Raw genomic sequence first — 23518 nt, 5'->3', positions numbered from 1 at the left:
AAACGCGGCTGGGTCGACGGACCTCGCGACGGATCGTCGTGGTCACGACGGACCGTCATGGACTCCGTCGTCCCATACTTGTGCAATTTCTTCTGCTGCTCTCTTCACCACCCTCGACGGCAAGTATGACGGACCGTCATAGACACAACGGTCCGTCGAGGGTCTTCGTTCCAAAACACTTCAACTCTTGGAATCTGGGTACTGGGATCACTTCTCTGAACTTCATGACGAACCTGCAGGACGGACCGTCATAGACACGACGGACCGTCACAAGCTTCGTAACCCCACACTTGGTCAGACTTCCCCATCTTCCTTCAGCAGCTTCACTACGCTGCCACCTACGGACCGTCACAAGCACGACGGACCGCCATAAGCTCCGTAGGTGGTCTCTTCTGCATTTCTTCGCTCAAAATCTCCGCATTCAGCTTTGGACAGATTTCCTGCAAAACAAAGAGAAACTTGTGTAAAAATTAGCACAAAAAGGCTTTTGGACACACTAAACTTAAGGAAAAATATTAATAATACCGTGAAACCACGGTATATCAGGTATCAATACACTGGTGATTGAGATGATTCTACCCTGGGAGGACATATTCCAAATCAAACCTCGGATACTAGAGGGGAATAATTTTCTTAAGGGGACACTGTACATTTAGTGGCTTTGATCTTCTTTATGTTTTTCCAAATTCTGGTATATGTTACAAATTTTAGATTTGTTAATTAATTTCAGTTCAACTATTCTTTTGTTCTTCACTAGTTCATTAAACATTGGTAACTTCGTGTTTCTGCAAAGTTTGTTGGATCAGTAAGATTCTTTAGACACATATTAACAACAATTCTTCTTTAAGAAAAATATTTTGTATATTTTTCTATTCTGTTTCTGATTCTAGTTTCGCTACTAGTTTTAATTTTCTAATTGTGAAAATGTTCTTAAACTTTATTTTCTTACAAAGTTATTCAAAGTTTTGTTCTAAGTATGTTAGGAATACAAGATGAACAACAGAATATTTGGTCAGTCAAAATTGGCTTGGTCAATTTTATTTTCCTCGAATATCTTGCATCAATCCAAGTAAAACGAGGGAGTTGTTGACACCCAATTTTGACCCTCCCCGATGGTAATTACCGAGTTTCTTAATTTTTAAATTATTTAGAATAGCTAATTTTATTAAATCAGAATATTTTTTAAAAGTTATTTTTAAATAGTTTTGTCACTCTTTTATAGTTTTAGAATAATATATATATGTTTTATATAATTTGGTACATAATTAGTATAGTTTGTGAACATTACAAAACCGTCTCAAAAGATTTTGTTAAATATTTGGTTAATTAGTCCAATAATATAGTAGCTTATATTTCAATTTTGTTTAGTTTATAATTAAGTTAATATTTTATTTCATTTAAATTAAGAAACTCGTTAAGTAATTAATACTAATTTGTCTTATTTAAATTTTTGCCGAACTCACGAGTTCTTATCCAATTTTGATTAAGTTTAATTAGCTTGCCCGAATTCATAATTGCTTAAGTTATTTCCTGATTTCAGTTTAACTTATCTCAGCTTATACCAAAATTTGGGCCATTCTTTTTTTTTTTTTAAATACCAAATTGACCAATTCTCTTAAACTTTCCCATCCCACTTTCTTCCAAACCTTGGGACTAAATTTGGGTCTCTCCTCCAATTTTAAGCCGGCCCAACGCAGAAATAATTCTTCCAGCCCACTCCCAGTTAATCCCCAGACCCGACCCAGCCAGAAACCACGTGAAGTTCCAGACGCGATCAAGCGGCGTCAAAAGGGGAAACCCAGAACCACAATAGTCCCAGCAGTAAAAGACGCCTCCTACTTTCACGGCGATAGACGGTGCAATACAGGGAAAGCAGCAGTAGAAAAACGCGTACAGCAACGCGCAGTATGCTCTTTGTCTTCTTCCTCCCGTGTCGCTTTCGTCCTCGCAGTCGCAGTAGCAGAAGAGGCATACAGGAATCGTCCTTGTGACTGTGAGATGAAGCCACCTCGCTCATCAAGGACGCTCAATCGATCCCAATCGTCCATCCCGCTTTCCCGTTTCGGAAGGTTTCAAATTTCAGAGAAAGTTGTTCATCCTTTTTGGTGAATGGTTTTGCGAATTCAAATTGGAATTGGGCCCCCTTTCACCCGATTTTTATCCGTTCCCCCCCACCCCCACCCCAAATCCAACCGTCCCCTATATAACGTCTTTTCCTTGTTCACTGAAAGGGGAGGGGATTTTATTTTTTGAAGACTTCAGTCGAACTTTTTGAGGCAGAAAGCTGAGAAAATAGTGAAAGAGTAGCGGGACAGTGAAAGAATTGTTTAAAGTTCATTCTCCAGGAAAATCAAAAATAGTCTTTTAGTTTGAAGTTCTTAAAGGGTTCTGGGATTCAAAGTCGATTCAGACATCTTGGTTCGTTGTTCGTGTCGGAGTTTGACGTTCACGAAATTATCCTTTGGGTGTTGAGTTCGCTATTTCCTTACTCGTTGTTGTCACAACTATGCTGCCCCTCTAAAGGTAATATTCATTTCTCCTCAACCATCCCTGGCCCTTAATGTGTTGTTCTTGAAAGTATGAAGCTGTTTACATGATAAAATGAGGGGGGGGGGATTTCATATCTTCTGACTCATCGTGTGCTGCAAATTAACAGTAGAATTTGTTTAATGAACCATTATTGTTGTTTATTTTCATTTTTGAGATGGCTTAATGCTCATCTGGAGCCTATATTGTTGCTTGTGTCTTCATGGAATTCACGGTTTGTTATGCTCGTCTTAAGTCCTTATTGTTTCGTCATTATTTGATCTTCTTTAATTGGTATTCATGATCATGTTACATTACGTATTCTGAGTGTATAGAAAAATATTACTACATTGTTGTTTTCATCTTTTCAAGCTTGCCTTAATTAACTTCTCCTTACATATCAGTATATAGATAGATTCGTGTCAAATATTACAGTTCTCTTATGATTGAAATTTTTTTTCTTTGATATAAGACCCATGTTCTGATTTTTACGCACCTCTTCCTATTTTATATGTTAGATATTTCTCTGGTTAGTTGAAAAGGTTTGACTATACTCATTGTGTTCATTATCAAAGAACTTGAGGTTGAATCTAGTGATCTTGTTTATTCTTTCTTTCTTTTAACATGCTCCCATAGTTTATTGATGGTCTGTGCAGTCTAACTCTAAGCTAAGTGATTCTAAAATTGCGTTAGTCTCATTTCCTTGTTTGTATATACATATATATGCTTTAAAGATATGCTAAGGTTTTTTTTTTGAGATGATAAGAGTTGCATTGCATTTACAGTACTATCCTCTCAAGCTGTATAGAATCATTTGTCATTTTTTATGCCATAAAAATACTCGTTCTGCATATGCTCATATTCAATACGTTAAAGTGATGACTATTGCTACTGTGTTTAGTTTCTAGATACCACCAATCTGTCCTTTTAACGTCTCTTTGTGTTTCTAGACCACCCTTTGACTTAAATTTTAACTTCCTCAGGATGTTTAGTTTGGATTTTCTTTGCATCTTAACACACCCTGATAGTACGTATCTCTGTTGCTAAGCCTCTTCGTAGCGTCAAGTTCTGTTTTGAAATAATAACAATAATAGTTGTAGTTATATCATTTGGTTGTCTTATATTTTAACAAAACAGTAGCATGATTTTAAGCCCATAGCCACAACTTGCATGTTTGAGTTATTCAAAGTCCACATTCCAGTAGCTCGTTTTTGTCTAAATTGTTAATTGTTCATTATTGTCGATCAACAAATATGTATGCCTTTTATCCTATGTGATCACTGCCCCCTCCGCCCTAGCTTATTTTTGTTATTTGATGCCACCTTCATTTAACCTTATCTTGTCTTGTAAAGCTAGACTAAGTCCATGTCAAGAAAACTCTAATGAAATGTGCATTTCTTTGTCACTTTTGTATAACATTGGTGTAGCAAATTGATTTTATGTATTTTTACGTTATTTCACTCTTATATGTGTTAGTTATATCACAAAATTTTAAAGTATGTTCCATTTCTACTTTCCATCTTGCTTTATCCTTTTCCATGTATGAACTACCTTCTCCGAGTCTTTGAAGGTTCCTTCTTCCCGCATTTTGTTGGGATGGGCCTTGTAGGCTCAGTTATATATTTTCTATCGAGTCAAGCCATAAATTGGGCCAAAGAGTCCAAAATTTTTATTTTTGAAAGTGGTATTTTGTTATTTTTAGGCCTAAGCCTTGTAAAGTTCACTTATTATTATTTTGCTAGTTCTTAGAACAGGTACAATGGGCCTAAGGATCAAAAGTGAAAATGGGTCCAAATATCGGTCTAGGCGGACAGAAACCGAATTTGGACCCAACTCGCTCTGTCTCCCTCTTTTACTTTATTGCTTATATGTTTTGTTATTTTTGTCGTTGATCTTAGGGTTAAAAACTTGAATCCCCCGCAAGACATTACTTTGTTTTAAATGATTCAGCTAAATTGATAATAATTAAATGGATTTAAATAATAATAAATAAATTTTACGAGTTAAAAAGAGCTCACTTAGATAGTAGGCTAATATTCATTTTAGCAAATTCCAATTAAATTTCTTAATTCAGATAAAGTTAAATTGTTAGCCAAATAAGTTAGTTGTCGGATAATCGCGAGTTAGTGAATATTTTAGGTGCCATATAAACCTTCCTAAAATATAAATAAGATTTCCCGAACCCCCTTAAGGTTTTCAATCGGTTTCTGTTTAAATCTTTTGAAAACTAAGTTTTTCTTGATTTTTCTCAAAAATTAAGTGGTGACTCTAAACAAGCCCAAAAACCTAAAACTCATACAAATATTTTCTTTCCGTTAATAAAACATATAGGGTTGCTCAAAATTTCACACAAACAAGTAGATAATTAGTTTAAACTAAGTTGAAGAAACAAGCATATACAAAGAACCACACTTTAACATAACTTCTAAGAAACCTTCTTCAATCATTATAGTAAAGAAAGGACTCTTTCCATTAATCAATAGGCAGTCCTTCTCGCGCTCATCAAAACGTGCTTCCATCTTCTCCTTATGAAAAATATATTTCCACAACAACTAATAAATCCTACAAAGTATTAGAAAATATAAACTAGAATTTTAAGTTATATAAAAATAATACTAACAAAAATAATGGATGAAATGGTGGACAAAGGCATAATAAAATTTCAAAAGTAAACAATGTAACTCTAAGAAATTTTTTAAGATTGATTGTCCAACTCCCTTTTTCGATCTTTCGACTACCTTTGTATTTCTAGAATAGTTTAGTGTCGTAGGCCAATATCCAATGTGATACTGTACACAATATATGTTTTTAAAAAATAGAACTTTAAATGCAAAGCAACTAACAAAGGGGGAAAATCAAAATTCTACGCAGATAATAGATTGAATCTTGATGTGTAGTATAAAGCTATAATATATAAGCTCATAAATATAAAAGTAAAATAAGAAGTTGAAAAATAAATGAATAATGTACACACCACTCTTCCAAGATCCATTCTATTTGTTTTACTAGTCGACAACGTAATCACATGCAATCGAGCACAAATTACATTATAAATGCATAGTCGAAAATTGTACCTATGAGAACAAAACCCCTAAAATCTTCTGAATATCATAGAAAGATGCATGTCTTTTCCCTTAGATCCAATTTTTCATTTAGAGAAAAAGATTATGAACAAAAGTTGCACAAATCGAAGAATTAGAAAAATACCCAAATAAAATTTTATTTTTTCCACAAATGGAATAATATTAGATTGCTTTTAACAAAAAACTGCATTAATTTGGAAATATATTATGAGGTATCATAGACACATCTACAACCTTTAGAGCCTTCTGTTTAGCTTTTCACTTATGTTTGGAGATCAATATTCTCATAACAGTTGACATACTGATAAAAATATATTAACTATTTTGAGATATTTACGTGTATTTATTGGAGTAAAAAATTCATACACATATTAATCCTTAAAATAACAAATTATATGAAAGTTTGTTTAACATTAGATCTATAGTCAAATGTGCACTGTGTTTTCAATCATGATCAAAATTCAAATGTGAAAAAGAATCTAAGATAATCAATTCAGGAACAATTGTTTAGAATTACTTAAATTGAATATTAACAATAAAAATTACATAACACATATATGATTTTTTAGTAAAATTAAAAACTTATAACACCAATGATTCTATATATCATGCAAGTACACCAACTTATAGGAAATAATGTCACATAGACAATGGCACCACATGTAAAAATAAAACCCCAACCCAATGTGTTCATACATTGAGTAATAGGTATCTTCTTTCATCAAATGGATGTTTTTAATGTCTTTCTACAAGGTGATTTGTTTAATGAGATTTACATGGATTCACCTCAAGGATTTCAGAGTCATGGGATAATTAGGCACTATGCAGGCTCAAGAAATCATTGTATGGGTTAAAACAAGCACATAGGCATTTTCAACAAAGTCAATATGATCATTCTCTCTCAACTAAAAGGAGCACAAAAGGTATAACCATTGTCTTAGTCTATATTGAAGAAACCAAAGATGCATTACAGAAAGCATTCAAAATGAAGGACTTGGGAGAGTTAAGGTATTTTCTTGCCATTGAATTTCCTAGGTCCAAGGAAGGAATTCTAATGCAGCAAAGGAAGTATGCATTATAATTGATTTCTGAAACTGGCCTTGGAGCGGTAAAGCCTGCTATAACTCCTATGGATATTAATGTGAAGTTAACAACTACGGAGTATGGTGATCATGTTTTCAAAGGCACTAATCAAGCAGAACCTATTGTTGATCAACGATATAATCAAAGACTCATCGGTAAACTTCTATATATTACCATGACTAGACATGATAGCTCATTTGCGTTCAGAATCAACCAGGCCAAGGGGTCTTACTATCCATTAATAAGAACAATGTGATAACAACCTACTGTCATGCAATAAAAATGGGAGATTCTCTCATCATTTGGAAGTCGAAGAAACAAACAACATTCTCCAAGAGCTTAGCTGAAGCAGAATACAGAAGCTTAGTTTCCACCATGGAAGAGATAGTTTGGATAGTTTGGCTAATAAAGGAACTTGGTATTGGTGTTACCCTTCCCGTCAAGGTGTATAGTAATAGCAAGGTTGCAATGCAAATAGTTGCAATTCCAGTGTACCATTAAAGGACTAAACACATTGAAATAGGTTGTCATTTTTCATTGGAAAAAAGTTATTCAAGGAATGATTTAAACTAACTAGATTCCTAACTTGAGGGTTTAAAGTACCTAACATGAGGGGGAGTGTTGAAGAAGGAGTTACTTAAAGTCCTAAAGGGTCTATGTGTAATTAGATATAACTATAGGATTAACTAATCGGTTAGGAGTTTGTTAAATTAGTTAATAGTTAGTTAGGATTATAGTGGTCCAAACACCTATATAAGTTGTACTGATCAGCTCATTTAAACAATGGATTAAATTCTAATGAATATAGAATACTCTGATTCTCAAGATCATCTTCTTCATCTTTTACTTTTTCTTCTTCCTTTTCTATTCTAATCATCAGGAGTTCACCTCAATTACTGTAGTTCTTCAAACAATAACATCTTTTAATGGTCTCATTTGTTTTTTATTTTTAAATAGATCCATTAATTACTTGAATCACTAAACTAAATAACTAAAAAACTAATTTTCTCTTAATTTAGTAAACTACACATGTTGGAAAAAATTCAAAGCCAAATAAATCATGCTTCAACAACAGTTTAATTTATTGTGTTGTTTTGTATAAATCAAAAAGTAATAACTATGTCTCCCGCAATATTGATTTTTGAGGAAGAAGATTGTGACTAGGAAATAAGTAAATCATAAGCTCTGATATCACTGAAAAAATAATCAATTGAGAACGCACAATTCTCCTAGGATTCATTTTATTTCTTTTACTAGCTGACAATGTAATCACATGCTATCAAACACAAACTACATTAATCAATGAAAGAAAAAAAAATTAAATATTTCTTGTCGAATCAATGTGTTTATGAAACCATGATCCTCTTTGCTTTTCATAGAACGACTATTGACATTAATTTTTCATTGTCGCATTTTTATAAATCTTGTGTATTAAGGGTTAGGAGCAACTAAAAATAGAAGAAATATTCAAGTAGAAAATAACAAAGAAAGATTTATCTAAACACAACAAGCAAAACTTTTCATCGGGTCATAATTGAAACAATCTTTTCCATCGTTCAAGTAGCACAACTTTCCGTTGCATTGTCCAGGAAAATAATTAACTTTTTATTCCTTTTATAATGAGTCAATATTAGTATTGTAATGATTCTCTAGGTAATTTTTGTGCTTGTTTCATCTATTCATCATTTATAGCATTTTTATGGTGACCTCGAGTCATTTATGACATGTTGAGACTATCATGTCAGTCACCTAGTTAGTATTGTGTTTGGTTCTTATGTGAATTTCTATGTTCAGGAGATTTTGAAACTTGAATAGTCATTTTCGATCAAAAAGTCAGAAAGATGACCTCATAATCCAGTAACATGTTTGGCACGGCTAACAAGGCTTCTGATGCGAGTTTGTACAATTAAGCGTTTTAACTTTCAAGTTAAGGCCTAAAATTTGACGTTGGTCAACATTATTCGTAAACGTGCTCCGATGAGAACTCCATTAGTGTGGTTAGCTCTAAAATATCAAATTTTCTCTTGAACGAACCTTTGTGTGAATCTAGAGGATCTCGGGCTTATTTCGAGTCCCAATGTAGATGTTGGCTTAAATTGCGTTTTGATTTGGGGCCACTTTTTGTCGATATGATCTCACATTATTGTACCATCAAGTCCAAAATATCAAATTTGGTAGGGTAGCATCTCTCGTTTGTATATACGAGATTCTGCACGAATTCGAAATGCCCCGTCAGAGTTTTTCAAGTTGCCAAAACTAGATGACATGCATCCATTGGTGCAAGCCAAATTTGGTCTTCACTTTCTCAAGTCGTGGTCCGTGTTGGCATAGACCACGAGAATTGGTCACAAACTTAGTGGGGTCCAGGCCACGTTTGAAAAGGGTTAGGCTCTGGCCTTCGCTTTCGCAGGGACTCGACCTCATTCGCAGGACCTTAACTTCTATTACCTTCGCATTCAAACGACTCTTTCCACATTTGCAAAGGTTAAACTTCTCGTTCTTTGCATTTGCGGCACCTCAAAATTGAATTAGAAAAGAGCAAAACTCAAGGCACCTTTTAGTACCAACTTCCATCAACAATTGTACTATCAATTTGACTCCATTTTCTGTGGTTTGTAGTCTTGTAATCATAAACTGTTGGGGATATGTTTGTGGATGATTGGAACTATTGAAGGCTCTCCATTCGAGGTAAATTCGAGTTATTGTAGGCTGTCATGACTTGTTTTTGTGCTCTAAATTTTGAATTGTTGTAAGTTGGTTGTCTTGCTTCTCTAAGCCTCGAATTGTATTTCATTTTGGAACACAAATTCAAGGTAATATTTTAGACATTTTGACAAAGTCAAATAGTAAATTCGGATTTGAGTCCCATGATTCCCATTTGATTCAAAAGTTAGCCCATTTTCATTCATGTGTCTTTGGTGTTTAAATAATCGTATTGATGTTGTGATCTTATTTTTTGATAGCGTGAGTACATTCTGAGGCCATTCCCAAGGGAAAGGCTCCAACATTGTGATTTAGAGTATGCAAGATGAACCTAAAGGTAGACTACGAATTCCATTCTCTTAGATTGAGGTTGAATGTGTAATTACATGTTGATTAGAGGGAATTGGGGGGGGGGGGGGGGAGGGCGTAACTAGTTTTTCTTGTTTACTTTTCTTGATAGCATGTTTTAGGACTTGACTAGCTCTATTTTAGGTGTGGTACCGTGCTTGTCGGGGATTATTTGTTTAGTTCTATTTTAGTGAATTGACTTGGATGTTGTTATTATGGTATAATTAAGTATGCTTGGCCTTATTCTATGACTAGACTAGACTTTGCCTTAGACTAGCGATATTGTGGTATTTAGGTTTTTTACTTCTCCGGCGTTGTTTTAAACGGTTTAACTCATTTTAAACTCAAGCAGCAGACTTAAGTCTAACAGAATGAGCCTTAGTTTAGGCGTTGATTCAGTTTTTCAAAGTTTCTATTAACTCATCCTATTTCAACGACCCATTGCCATACTTGAGGTTTTATGCTTTGTTGGGTGACTCAAGATTGGAGTCGTGCAAGCCGAGAGTCTTTTATCGATTCCTTAGGTTAAATGTTGTTCCATTGTAGTTTGGGTTATAGATGATTCATGATACTTCGATGTTATTATTGGTTCCCACATATTTACTCTTGCTCACTGGGCTAGTGCCCTTGGGAGCTTACTATCTGCTAGGCGATGGTCTTATTGGTACCCTGAGATTAGTCTTGCTAGCTAGGTCATAGCCCGTGTGATTCGATAATCTTGTTGGGAGATGCTCTTATCGGGGCCTCCGAGTTACTCTTCTAGCTGGACTGATGCCCATGGGAGTGTAATTTCTAGTTAGCCGGACCTAGGGTTTATTTTTTTAGTTGGGCTGGTGCCCTGGGAGTTTATTGTTTAGATGGGTGAACCCATTATTGAGTACTTATGGTTTGAGGTGGTTACTTGGGGATTGATGTCCGGATTACATCTAATGGATCTAGATTCACTTTACTTCGCTCTTGTAGTTTAGCTATTTTGTGTACATGTCAAATTTATGGAGGTTCATTAAAATTTTACTTAAACCTGCGCACGAGTGTACCTTTTGGGCTTATGGGGTCCAATTAGGTTTCATTTAGCTATATTAGGTTTTATTTCTTGTACCCTTGTGTGGTTTTTTCTTGAAATTCCACTTTGACTTTATTGGTGTCTAGATTTTATCTTTTCATTTTTTTCTACCATCGATACTTACTCAATTAAACTATGATGCCTACTGGGTACTTTTTCTTTGGTAGTTATACTACATATGCATGTATTTCGTGCCTGCAACAACTTTTGGATCAGATGTTAAAGTGAGTAGTTCGTGTCTGGACTTGTCTTTATATTTAATATTTTTGAAAATTTTCCATTCTTTTGGAAAAGAAAATATTTTATTTTTCTATTTTTAAATCAATATATAGTTATACTTGCTAAAGGTTGTAATTCTAATTTACTTCAACCTCAAAAGAAATGGTCTCTTCACTAACTTCAAATTTCCGACACTAACTTCAGATTTCCTCTTTTATTTGTTAATCTCTAACTAGTTATCATTCCCATAGGACAAAGATTTCTTTCTAAATGATATCCGAGGATGAAGACAATTCCCGTGAAACTTTTTCATTTCATAGAAGTTCATTCTTATTCTTACGAAACAAATAGATATGCGATAAATAAGGACTTAAATAAATTTTTGAAAGTTCAAATTACCTGCTGTCGGTGACCAAAGTGTTGCAACGTCCTGCTGCTGCTGCAACACTACCTTGGCGCCGGGGTCGATCAAGGGCATGGGTGTGCGCTGGTGAGGGAGGTAGGTTTGAGAGAAAAGGGAAATTAATCATCATTTCTTTTTTTAAAACAAGTGATAATTTACCGACCACGGGATGTTTGTATCTTTTAATATAATTATCTATTTTGACAAATATTTAATAATACTTACATCATGAAGTCGATTAGATTTAATTAAAATGATAATTAAAATATAATAGCCTTTTGAGGTCGGTGTTAATTAATTTATTTTAATATACACTAACCTCTTTAGGTTTATTTTATTAATTGAAATTATGTAAACACACACACACACACACACATATATATAACTTTAATTAACAAAATAGACCTAAAGAGGCCAGTGTATATTAAAATAACTTAATAAACACCGACTTCAAGAGGCTAGTATATTTCAATAATTGTTTTATTTAAATCTAATCGACTTCATGATGTCGGTATTTATTAAATATTTGTAAATATAGATAATTATATTAAAAGATATCGACATCCCGTGGTCTATAAATTATCACTTGTTTTAGAAAAGAAATGATGATTAATTTCCCTTTTCTCTCAAACCCTACCTCTCTAACCAGCGCACACCCATGCCCTTGATCGACCCCGGCGCTACGCTAGCGCTACTACAGGAGCAGGACGTTGCAACACTGCTTGTCCCCGATAGCAGGTAATTTTAACTTTCTAAAATTCATTTTTAGTCCTTATTAACCACAACAATTTGCTTCGTAAGAATAAGAATGAACTTCTATGAAATGAAACAGTTTCACTGGAATTTTCTTGATTCGCCGATATCATTTATAAAGAAATCTTTGTCCTATGGGTTAATAACTAGTTAGAGATTAACAAATAAAAAAGGAAATTTGAAGTTCATGTCGGAAATTTAAAGTTAGTGAAGAGACCATTTCTTTTGAGGCTGAAGTGCATTAGATTACCAATTTTAGCAAGTATAATTACATATAGATTTAATAATAGAAATACTATATTTTCTTTTCCAAAAGAATGGAAAATTTTCAAAAATATTAAATATAAAGGCAAGTCCAGACACGAAGTGCTCACTTTAATCTCTGATCCAAAAATTGTTGCAGGCACAAAATACATGCATAGTGTAGTAAATGTACCAGTAGGCATCATAGTTAAATTGGGCAAGGATGGTAGAAAAAATTGAAAAGATGAATCTAGACACCAATAAAGGTCAAAGTGATATTTAAAGAAAAATACACAAGGGTTCAAGAAATAAAGACTAAATACAACTAAACTATAAGAGCGAAGTAAAGTGAATCTAGATCCATTAAATGTAATCCGTACATCAATCCCCAAGTAACCACCTCAAACTACAAGTACGCAATAATGGGTTACTGCAGGGGCACCAGCCCAACTAGAAAAAGTAAACCCTAGGGCCGGCTAACCAGAAAATACACTCCCACGGGCAATAGCCCATTAATGAAGAGTAACTTGGAGGCACCGATAAGTGCATCACCCAACAAGATAATAAAATCATAGGGGTTCTGACCTAGCTTGCAATACTAAACTAAGTGTACCAATAAGACCATCGCCTAGCTGATAGTAAGCTCCCAATGGCACTAGTCCAGTAAGCAAGAGTAAAGATGTGGGAACCAATAAGAACATCGAAGTATCATGTATCATCTATAACCCAAACTATAGTGGAACAACATTTAACCCAATGAATCGATAAAAGGTCTCGGCCTGCACGACTCCAATCTTGAGTCACCCAACAAAGCATAAAACCTCTAGTATCGCACTAGGTCGTAGAAATAGGAAGAGTGAATAGATACTTTGAAAAGCTGAATCAAAGCCTAAACTAAGGCTCATTCTATCAAACTTAAGTTTGCTACTTCAATGTATAATGAGTTAAACCGTCTAAAACGCAATTGGAGAAGTATAAGTCCTAAATACCACAAGTATCGCTGGTCTAAGGCAAAAACAGTCCTAGAATAAGGCCAAGCATACTTAATTATACCATAATAACAACATCCAAGTCAATTCACTAAAATAGAACTTAACACATAATCCCCGACTAGCACGATACCACACCTAAAATAGAGATAGTCAAGTCCTAAAACATGTAATCAAGAAAAGTAAATAAGAAAAACTAGGTACGCCCCCCCAATTCCTTCTCCACATGTAATTACACATTCAACCTCAATCTAAGAGAATGTTATTTGTAGTCTACCTTTAGGTCGGTCTTGCGTGCTCTAAATCACAATGTCGGAGCCTTTCCCTTGGGAACGACCTCAGAATGTTCTCACGCTATTAAAAAATAAGATTACAACATCAATACGGTTATTTAAACACCAAAGACACATAAATGAAAATGGTCCAACTTTTGAATCAAATGGGAATCATGGGACCTGAATCTGAATTCACTGTTTGACTTTGTCACAATGCCTAAAATATTACCTTGAATTTGTGTTCCATAATGGAACACAATTCGAGGATCAGAGCAGCAAGATAACCAAAATACAAAAACTCAAAATTTAGAGCAAAAAACAAGTCATGTCAGCCTACAATAACTCGAATTTACCTAGAATGGAGACCCTACAATAGTTCCAACCATCCACACACATATCCCCAACAGTTAATGATTATAAGACTTAAAACCACCGAAAATGGAGTCAAATTGATAGTATAATTGCTGATGGAAGTTGGTACCTAAAAGTGCCTTGCGTTTTTCTCTTTTATAATGCAACTTAGAGGCCACAAATGCAAAGACCAAGAATTTTAACCTTTGGAAATGTGGAAAGAGTCCTTTGAACGCGAAGGCAAGAGAAGCTAAGGGACTCCGAAAGCGGTTGGGTTCCCGCAAAAGCGAAGGCCAGAGCTTAACCCTTTTCAAATGTGGCCTGGACCCTGCAAAGGCGGTGACCAAATCTCGCGGTCTCTGCAAACACGGCCTATAACTTGATAAAGTGAAAACCAAAATTGGCTTGCACAAACGGATGCATGTCAGTTAGTTTGGCAACTTGAAAAACTCTGAAAGGGTATTTCAAATTCGTTCAGAATCTCGTATATACAAATGAGATATGCTACTCTACAAAATTTGATATTTTGACTTAATGGTACAATTAAATTTTTCATGCGAGATCATATCGAAAAAAATGACCACAAATCAAAACTTCATTTAAGCTAACGTCGGAGAACAAATAAGTCCTAAAGACAACAAGTATTGCATGTCTAAGGCAAAAACTAGTCAATTCATAAATTAAGGCCAATCATGCTTAATTATACCATAATAACAATATCCAAGTCAACTCACAAAAATAGAACTAACCACATAATCCCAGACTAGCATGGTACTACGTCCAAAATAGAGCCAATCAAGTCCTATAACATGGTATAAAGAAAAGCAAATAAGAAAAACTAGCTACCCGCCCCTAATAAACTCTAATCAACATGTAATTGCACATTCAACCTCAACCTAAGAGAAGGGAAGTCATAATCAACCTTTAGGCTGATCTCGAGTTCTCTAAAATCACAATGTCAGAGCCTTTCCCTTGTGAACGGCCTCAGAGTGTTGTCACACTTCCAAAAATAGGATCACAATGCCAATACAGTCATTTCAACACCAAATACACATGAATGAAAATAGGACAAATTTTGAATCAAATGGGAATCATGTGTGTTCCACAATGGAACACAATAGGGGGCCCCGAGCAGTCAAGAGAGCCAACATACAACAATTCAAAATTTACAGCACAAAAACAAGTTATGACAGCCTAGAATAACTCGAATTTACCTCAAATTGAGATCCTACAATAATTTTCGATCATCGACTCACAAAAACTTGTATTTAACCATCATTAATAACAAAGTACACGTTGTTGGGTAAAATTACCTCTCTATGATAGTCGCACTCAAATATTAATTGAGTAATACTCTCTCCTTCCCATTTTATATAAGGTAGTTTGACTCGACACAGAGTTTAAGAAAGAAAGGAAGACTTTTTAAACTTGTGGTCCAAAATGAATGATAGAAATTTGAGTGGCTGTAAATAATTTCATTAAGGGTAAAATAGACATTTTATAGTTAAATAATTACTAAATATAGAAGTATATCATTCTTTTTGGGACAGACTAAAAAGGAAAGTAAGTCATATAAATTGGGTCAATAGGGAGAAATATTTTGTAAAAGATCTACTACATATTAGGATAAAATATTGAAATACTTATGGTAATCCTTATTAGTGTCATGCACATATTGGATTTCAAGTATGCATATTTAAGACAAAATTTGTACTTAAATGATGTACATCATTTATGTTCATAACCTCAAGAGGAAAGACTATTGGCCACATTTTTTAAATGGGTTATTTTTTATTATTTTGTGGATTAGATTTGTTTATAAAATTCAGTGACTTAAGAAATACTACTACTAAAGAAATGTTACTTTGTCCAATATATAAACTTTGAATTCATTTTTAAATATTTCAATGATATCAGGTCATTTTGATATACAAAATGTAAGTAACTCTTTGACAATATATTCAATTATAATTATTTACTAAAAAACTTTAACTTGGTAATGTTTACTGTATTTTATAACATTGTATACTATAGATAAAATACACACGTGCAACGCATGTGCCGTGAAACTAACTAGAAAATGAACTCCCATGGGCATCAGCCCAGCTAAGAAGAGTAATTTGGAGGCACCGATAAGAGCATAACCCAACAAGATAATAAAATCACAGGGGCGGTGACCTAGCTAGCAAGACTAAACTCAGGTTACAATAAGACCATCGCCTAGCAGATAGTAAGATCCTAAAGGCACTAGCCCAGTTAGCAAGAGTAAACATGTGGGAACCAATAAGAACATCGAAGTATCATGTATCATCTATAACCCAAACTACAGTGGAATAACATTTAACCCAAGGAATTGATAAAAGGCTCTCGTCGTACACGACTACAATCTTGAGTCACCCAACAAAGCATAAAGCCTCTACTATCGCAATGGGCCGTAGAAATAGGAAGAGTGAATAGAAAATTTTAAAAACTGAATCAACGCTTAAAATAAGGCTCATTCTATTAGACTTAAGTCTGCAACTTCAGTTTATAATGAGTTAAACTGTCTAAAACGATGTTGGAGAAGTAAAAGTCCTAAATATTGCAAGTATCGCTGGTCTAAGGCAAAAACTAGTCTAGTCCTAGAATAAGGCCATGCATACTTAATTATACCATAATAACAACATCCAAGTCAACTCACCAAACTAGAACTAAACACATAATCCCCGACTAGTGTGGTACTACACCTAAAATAGAGCTACTCAAGTCCTAAAACATGCTATCAAGAAAAGTAAATAAGAAAAACTAGGTACACGCCCCCAATTCCCTCTAATCAACATGTAATTACACATTCAACCTCAATCTAAGAGAATGGAATTCATAGTCTACCTTTAGCTCGATCTCACGTGCTCTAAATCACAATGTCGGAGCCTTTCCCTTGAGAACAACCTCAAAATGTTTTCACTATATATAACAAAATTTTCCGACAAAGCTGTGTCCCAGGATACCCCTTAGGCCTTCCTAGATCCGCCCCTGCGCATTGGATGATGAGTCACAAGGATTTTACACCTTCTCGGTGATAACTACCAAACTCTCTTTAAGCCTCTAATTAAAATCTTTACAAGTTTCTGTTTATTAAGATATATCCGAATAAGGCATATTCCCATTCATATCGTCATACCAAGACTTGCAAGCCATTGTAACCATGTCATTTTCATAGTTAGCCATTTAAAACTCTTAACCCGTCCTTTGAAAATCAGAGACTAATTTATGTTAAAATTTCCATTCAATGCCAACATCCAAGTCTTTCGAAGTTATAAAACTACATATTAAATGTAAAATCATTAACATTTAACCGCGATGGAAAATTAGCCTTTGTTCATTATTTAAACCAAAGCTTTTGAAAGACTAAAAAAATTCTCAAATCCATTATTATAGGCAAAACCCTTTTCAAATCATATGAGGAAATTCACTAATTCAAAACCAACAATCTAATTCTGAAATCATATTAAAGTAATTTTTCATAATTAACAACAGAGGAGCATTTGTAATCAATTTTCATGAAATCATCTTTCAACTCTTACCTTAGTTCATTATATAGAAAAAAGGAATAATAAAATATAATATGAATCTTATATAAGTAGTTTGAAGTTATGAGTGTTCAAACATACCTTTTGATGAAGAACTAAAGAATGGGACCTTGAGAATTAACCTTAGATATTACTTCTTGAAGTGTTGTGGAAGAGAAGGAGAAGTATTTTTCGTAACTTATCAAATCTCCTAGAATATGACTTTCGGAGGAACTTGATAGTCATGGATTAGGGTTATGGTTTGAGGAAAGGACTAAAACACCCCTTCTAAAATATGAAAGAAAGAGAAGACTTAAACAATTTAAGAGCATGTGTGCGATGGTGCAGCTTGAGCCTACATTGTGCGGCTTTTTGAGTTACACTAATTTGCCGATGTGGCCGAGTGACTGATTTCTACTTCACGCGGCGGATCACACAAAATCTGTGGTGCTTAATAAAATGAGCATAACTTTTGGAATATAACTTAGATGGTCGAAGGTATTGGAACAAAGACTTCACAACCTTTAATTTTAGTTGTATTAGGCCATAGAATCTTAATACTCAAGGAATACCTTATGATCTTCGTTCACATCGAAAGATCTTTCCAAAGAAAGAAAAATTTTTAAATACCGATCCAACATTAAAAATTATAGGATTTAGAGTCTATATGCATTTAAAGAATGACAAAGGTCATAGTTTGAAAATTTGGGTGTTACAATTTTTGATCCCTAGTTTATCAAGTTCAATACCCTGATAAGGTATAAATCTCATCTTCAAATTATCTCAGAGGTTCGACATCGTGAACTCACATGGTGAATGTTGATTATAAAAAACTTCCCAATTCAGTAAAACTCAATAATATTTTTATCTAAGTATGATTTATGGTATAAGGCCACCAATTATAAATAGTTTTGATATAGATATTTAGTTAGACAACATTCAGTTCAGTTATCAGTTGCTCGATTCATATTTTTAGCTTTAATCACGAGTAATGATTCAAAGGTCATTTTTGAATTTTTTTGGGAACTTACCATATCCCCCTTTTAGTTGGCTAAATCGTGTTTGATAAGATTTTGGGAACTGATTTAAACAGGATCGTAAAGTTGAGAGTTTTGATAGTTTGGACTTTTAGAAGCTTTTATGTAGGAAAGATGATCTTAATTCGACATTTGAAGTTTTTAGTTTGGTAACGAAATTTTGTTAGTTCCTTCTGCTCCGAACGTGACTTTTGAGTTATTAGGACTATTGACTTAGGTCGAGGTACTTAGATGGGGGTTTTTTCTATATTTTTTTAATTCTGAAAGTTAAAGAATAAGATATTTGAGCATAGCCAGTATTTGGTGATTGCAATCACGCAATGGCATTTCGACAATTCTGTTGGCTCTAGAATACGGTTTTTGGTCTTAATGAATGATTGGTTTGGGTCCCAGGGTTTTTCGTTTGATTTTGAGCCATTGGACGAGATGAAGAGAAAGTTAAGATTAAAGTTTGACTTAAGCTAATGTTTGAGGTTGAAAAGGTCATTTTCAAGTTTTGATGATTTCACTAGGTTAAAATGATGATCTTTGATCTAGTTGAAGGTTTGGTAAAGTTTCCGAAGCTTTTGGATGAGTTTCTTGTCTTTCTTTAGAAATTAATATATCTAAGTTAAAGTTGAATTTGGTAAATATTGTATCAAGATGACCATGTTTTGGTATTTTGATGATTTCATTGAGTCCGAAATATCATTTCCAATCTTATAGCATATTTGGTTTGTGTTTAGGAGGTTCCAAATGAGTTTCTAGTGAGTTTCTAAGCTTTTTGAGTGCTTTAACGTTGTTTCAACAATTTGTAGCAACTATAAGGTTTGTTATTAGTTTTAGCGATCAAAACACTATTTTGAAACTTCTAAAAGTTTGAGCATGAATTATAGTATTGATTAGCAGTGTTTGGTGCATTTTTACTAAGTCGGGATTAGACTTTTATCATGATATATGAAATAATTATTTATAGAGCATAAAATATATTTGAATAGGTAAACGAGCACGGACTTGAATTCTGAATGATCGAGCAGGTCCGTGTGATTATTTAATACATTTAGAAAACATAACTATGTCATTTCTTTAGGGTTTAAATATTGATGTTCAGTTATTTAAAATTTCAGACTATGTTCATTTGGTATTTTGAGCACATTAGGAGTTCTAGAGCTTGGAATAGAGTGATTTTTGTGACGTTCTTCTCGATATAATATGGAGGTTGGTAAGCAATCTTCATTTTGCCATTATCTCATGATTTTTGCATATGGTTTTCTTTCCTTATTGGTGTATTTTTTAGGGGGAAATTGGAGTTCATTGATTTAGACTTTTTTTTTAATGAAAAGTGTATATTTAAGATCCTTATGTTTATAGGTAAATTGATCTTGGCATAACGTGTTGATTCATCAATTAGTTTTATCATATTAACCGCGTATAAACTTTAGAATTTGAGTTTTTTTTGGGTAAAGTCAAAGTTTGATAAGTTGAGGATTTCAAGGTACGTCGATTTTAACTTTGTTTTTGATGAAATTTCATTTTGAACTTTCGTAAGCATGAGTAAGCTATCTTTAAATCTATTTTTCATATTCGAGTCGGGGTTTCAGACCCATGTATTAGGGCTTTTCTCGTGACTTTGTGTTTTAAGTAAATTAGAGTTTTGAGCATGATGCTAATTTTTTTCCGTTACAATGTCACTTTTGAGTTTCAAAATATTTAGGTTATATCATTTTCTATTATTTTACCTTTAGCCTTGGGGATTGAGTTTTGGGTCGTTTCTAACCTTGTTTTCAAGAACAACTTTACAGATGTTGTTCAAGATTTTTATTGAGATAATATATTTGATTAGATTTGGGAGATTTGGAGACTTATCATAAAGGGAAGGCCCAAGTACCAAATTGATTTCACTCTCTTTTAAGGCAAGTGGACCTCTTGAATCTTTGTTAAGTGTATTGGACCTTTTACGTCATTATGTGATTTTGAGTAATTAAAACTAATGAAGGGTTTCATATATTTTTTCTCTTGTAAATGGTGAATAAGTGTTTTGACGATAACTAGGGGTAAAATAAAAATGTTGTTGGTTTGTGGTATAGATTGTGCCTTGAATACTTGAATAATTATATTAATTCACCTTGATGAAGTGCCTGGATTATTTGTGGTTAGATGTTGGTGGTGTAATTTCATAAAACTTCTACATGACTACATCATGGATTATATTGTGTTGTGCTATGAGAATAGGGATCGATTATTTATAGATCTTCACACTTTTTTTCTAAGGAAAGAATAAACCAAATAAAGAGATTATTATATTTTCCTTTTAGTAAAAGTTCAAGAATTTATGGTAATACTTTGAATTTTCTTTAAGAAAAAAATAAGCCCCAAATAATAAGGAAAAATATCAGGGCAAAACCATAACAAATCTCCCTCTTTGACTGAATCATCTTGAAAAAACTTGATCTACCTTCCTCACATGCATGATAATCTTCGTTCTTCACATAGTCTTTATCACTGTTGTTTTTCATGGTTAAAATAAAGTTTAAAATATATGGCTTAAAAATGGTTTTAAAATATTTTATTTTTATTTTCAAAGATGTAGCAACATGAATTTTGAAAATACGATAAATCTTCTTTATAGGCAAACTGGTTTGAAACCACGTTAAGTTAAACCTGTCTATAACCTGTTCCATTAGATCATTGAACATATGCTTTAATACCACTTTTTGAGTTATGAAAGGTGAATGGGGCGTCATGCGGAAACTTACAATTGCATATCATATGATTGATAAATCAGACGACAAAAATTTATATAGAAAACATAATATCATTGATAAAAACTATTATAAATGAAAAATATTAAAATTATTGAGAGAACAAACCCCCCTATAAACAAAACTCCTAGATTACTACATTGTGAATTATATTGTGTTGTGCTATGAGAACAGGGAAATTTAATTTATACATCTTTAAACTTTTCCTCTAAGTAAAGAATATATTTTCCTTTCAGTAGAAGTTCAAACATTTATGGTAATAGTTTGAGTTCTCTTTAAGGAAAAAATAAACTTAAAATAAGAAAAATAAATCATGCAAAACCCAATATGCGAGACCAGACAATAATGATTCTGAGTTTGGTCATTCCCAAAAGGTAGATTCAAGGGTAACAATCAAATGATATTCATATTTTATAATAAATAAATATATTAATTCATATTTGACCTACACTCTTAAAATAATCTGATAATAATTCATTCAAAATGGATTGAATCGGATGAAAAATCGTGAATTTTATCCATTTTCATTCTTAGATTCACGTAATTCATTAATATAGCAATCAAAGGCCAAAATTAAATTAGTAATGTATCATCTCATCGTGTCCTTTAAATCCCCCTCAATGCTTAGCTTACATAAATGAACTTATAAATCACCCCCACCCCCACCCTTAGTTATAGCTTGCATCTTTTTTTTTTTGAAACGGTCTAAAATTTTACCATTTGTGTTTTAAATATGATGTGGTGTCACGACTTAACCCACCGGACCGTGTGGTCACCTATTCTAGCACCTCATAACCCAACCACTAGAAAACATGCGAAATTTGAAGAAAATGAAGGCAAGTCAAGGAAATTTAAGAAAATAGACATTCTGTAAGGTAAATCATTATTACGACCTCCTATTCATGCACTAGCCAAAACATTTTTAGTAACTTTACAACCCCTAGGATCTAGTTTAACAGGTAGAAGAGCTACTAAGAATTACAGGAAGATAACAATTTAATAAAAGGACACAGCTTCCACCATGCGTAAAGAAGAGTCGAAGCTGCTGGAGGATTTTTTCGTCTTCTCCTAATGAAACGTCACAATCGTGCATCCAGACTATGTCAAAAAAGACATAAGAAGAGTAGTATCAGTAAAACCACACGTACTGGAAGGTAACATCTGTCGACCCGACACCAACCTCATAATATATGAACAGATCAATAAAATATCATGTTTGGATCCTTCGCTTCTCCTCCCTTAGACTTTAAATAGAACACCTTCCAATTACAACCCATCTTTTTCTTTCGAGGTTAAAAACTAAATACGCTAACCACCTTGTATATTACAAGCACCGCTACCACACTTAAAATTCCAATAGATCATAACTAAAACATACTAACCACATTGTATACTACGAATAACACTACCACACTTAAGATTCCAATAGATCATAACTTGAACATACTAACCGCATTGTATACTACGAGTAACACTACCACACTTAAGATTCCAGTAGATCATACCTTAAACCAACTAACCAAATTGTATACTACGAGTAGTACTATAACACGCCGTATCCAAACAGACCAAAAATTCATATTTTCAAAAAAACAGCAGTTGCAATCGACGGACCGTAGCCTGAACCATGGTCCGTCCTGCACAATCATCGATTGAGTCAGAAACCCCCCAAAAAAATCAGCCAAGAAAAATTTGACTAAGTGTGGAACGACGGACGGAATTACGGTCCGTAGGTCAGACTACGGTACGTAGCCTATGTCCGTCAATCGAGACCCCACTTACCTACTCTCTAACAAGAATCACTTATACGTGTGCTACATCTTCTCGTGATGTAGGTTCAGGTTCTCACCATCTAGATCGTGCTTAGATCCATTTCCGATCTCCCTTTTAGCAAATTCAGTGGTGAGTGCTCATTCTTCGAGGACAATACTTATGAGTTCATTTTAGTCTTTTAATCATTTAGTTTCAGTTTTTTCTAGACTTAGCTGGGGCTTGTCCCTGTATTTTTAGTCAGTTAGAGGATTTCAGCTTGGTAGTGAGGTATTATCTTATTTGTATTAAATTCATCAGTACTTCATTTATCTTAGTTATAGCACATAGGTATTCCCCATCTTTTCAGTTTAAACTATGATTTAGATTCCGCAGTTAGTTTA

General features: G+C 33.8%; 1 long non-coding RNA gene across 1 annotated transcript; it reads left to right on the top strand.

Annotated features, from left to right (window-relative positions):
- The first annotated feature begins 1608 nt into the window (after positions 1-1608).
- Positions 1609-20749, top strand: LOC114077362. Its single transcript, XR_003578671.1, has 3 exons — positions 1609-2523; positions 19731-19821; positions 20447-20749. It is a non-coding gene; the product is annotated as an uncharacterized LOC114077362 (long non-coding RNA).
- Positions 20750-23518: the final 2769 nt, after the last annotated feature.

Source organism: Solanum pennellii, chromosome 5, assembly GCF_001406875.1.
Source record: "Solanum pennellii chromosome 5, SPENNV200".
In the NCBI taxonomy this organism is placed as follows: domain Eukaryota; kingdom Viridiplantae; phylum Streptophyta; class Magnoliopsida; order Solanales; family Solanaceae; genus Solanum; species Solanum pennellii.
Note: the sequence above shows the minus strand (reverse complement) of the source record. Positions and strands in the feature narration are given on the sequence as shown.